The following is a 2,528-nucleotide window of genomic DNA, read 5'->3' as shown; positions in this document are numbered from 1 at the left end:
TTAAAACAATTAAAGACCTGAAATATTTCAGTTGGTGTGCAATGAATCTGAAATATATGAAAGTTTCATTTTTATCATTACATTATGGAAAATAATGATCTTTATCACAATATGCTAATTTTTTGAGAAGGACCTGTATGTGGTCAAAATAAACTTAGCCTATTTTCAGATTCCTGGCTTTCCAAGATACATTTTGATACTTAGATCATCCTTATATGACGAGCAGGTCCAGAGATATGGTTTGATTTTTCCTGAAAAGTTTGACACTTTTTAACAGAGTTTAGAGAAAATAAATTGAGAAGAAATAAAAAAAAGGAAGTTATGTGTTGGTCAAGACAAATCAAGATTCTTCAGAGACTTTTAGCATTTTGTAAACAAGATCGTTTTCTTTTCTTTCTATTTGTAATTAGACCGTGTATATAATTACATGCTTTTAGCTTTTAGAGTTTCGATTTTGGGTATATGTTTGATGTGCAGTCAACAATAGCAAAAAACCGTAGCCTGCGCATTGCTTTTAAATAATTGCTGATGAGGACGCAAAATGTTTACATGAGACGCTCATCAGTCGAGACCTGTGAAGCTCACCTGAACACGTTGTGGAAACCTCAAATGAAAAGCCTGGAAATTTATTAAAACCTAAATAAAAAAATAAAAAAATCAGAGGATCAAAATATCTCAACAACTCGAACCCAAAACAATCCACTGTTTTCTCTCTGCCTTTTGCTATTCTGTCTGTTTGTTTTATTATTTACAGCCGGCCCACCTGTCATTATCTCACTCACTCTTCTTTCTTGCTGCTCACACTCCTCTTCCTTCATTTCCCAAAGAAGCGTACCATCTGTTTCCATGGAAACAGCCGTTGATTTCCACCGGTGGACTCCAGTCTGATTAACACAACTAAAGGAAAAAATATGTCAGCAGCTGTGGTGTGTTTTGTAAAAAAAAAAAAAAAAAAGTAAAATGAGGTAATTTAGCCAGCAACAGTGTGTTGTTGTGTTCTTATTTGTAAAAGTGATCAGGGAGTGAGAGTAAGAAGAAATACAAAAGTGCAACGATTAGCATGTAAAATGGTTTCTGCAGTGAGGACTGAACACACTATATGTGTGTGGTTTGTTACTGTGCTTTTCTGATCTTATTTAGTAACTATTTAGTGCCTGAGGTTGACAAATTCAGGGAGACAAACACAAATATGTTTGCTTATGTGATCGACTTTTGTGTGAATGTGCAAAAAAATATTAATCTGACACTTTTTTGGGAAGAATTTTTGATTCAGGAAACAAATGTTTTAGGGCATTATCTTAAAAAAAAACAGCAACAACAACAATGAAACAAACAAAAGAAAGCAATACTAAAGATGTTTGACTTTTCCTTATTGAAATTATCAGAAAAAAAATCATTGTATTTCTAGAGGTGTTTTAATTCAATTCAATTCAATTCAGTTTCTTTATATAGCGCCAAGTCACAACATAAGTCGTGTCAGGGCACTGAACAGAAACATTCACAGACATTATAAAAGATAATTAATAAAGGTTATCTATCTAAGGAAGCCAACAGATTGTGCTGAATCCAGTGGTGTAGTCTACATTTTTGTACTGGGTATACTGTGCTTAGAAACCAAAGTACACCAGTTAGTACAATGTAATCGTCAATTTATTTAGATTTTTAAGCATATTGAACATTTCAAAATTTCTTTGATGCTTATATTTGAATAAATGTACAATAAACTTTGTACAACAGTTGGTTTTGTATTAAAAACATTATAGAGTTTATAAAACGGTATCAAAGCAAAACATGTTCAAGTCTTAAGTAGTAAGTACAGAAATATTTATTATACAAAAAACAGGTTGAACCAACTCAATGTGTCTATAATATGTTGCAAATGACATTGACACATGCTCAATGATTTGTCACATATCATTGGGTACTTTTATGTGGGTATAATGTAACTCCCAAGCTTTTCTAATGGGTATACTCTGTATACCCTCATATCACATAGACTACTCCACTGGTTGAATCTTTATTTCATCACAGTCTCCCATCCTGAACAAGCACACTGGCAACAGTGGAAAGGAAAAACTCCCTTTAAACAGAAATAAACCGCCAGTAGAACCAGGCTCAGGATGAGCGGCCATCTGCTTCGACCGGCTGGGGTTTGAGAGGACAGGAAGGAGAACCAAACAAACGCAGATGACAAGTCCAGGTACTTTCTATTGAGGAAAGACAAAGAAAAACACCTTAAAGATACTTTGTATAAAACCCAAATCATAAAGGTCAAACAGAATTCAGAGAAGCTATAAATGGATGATGTTGGTGTTCAGTTGTAATGGCTTGAACAACTGATATCAAGTATTAGCAAACCACTAAATGTACATATAAAGACTAATTGTTCAGATCCACAAATACCAGGATTGTCAAGAAAGCAAACATTGTCAATACATGTACAAGAAACCTAATTCTAAATGTCTTAGCTAAATATATATATATATATATATATATATATATATATATATATATATATATATATATAT

The sequence above is a fragment of the Nematolebias whitei genome, chromosome 11 (genome assembly GCF_014905685.2).
Source record: "Nematolebias whitei isolate Nwh7 chromosome 11, NemWhi1, whole genome shotgun sequence".
In the NCBI taxonomy this organism is placed as follows: domain Eukaryota; kingdom Metazoa; phylum Chordata; class Actinopteri; order Cyprinodontiformes; family Rivulidae; genus Nematolebias; species Nematolebias whitei.
Note: the sequence above shows the minus strand (reverse complement) of the source record.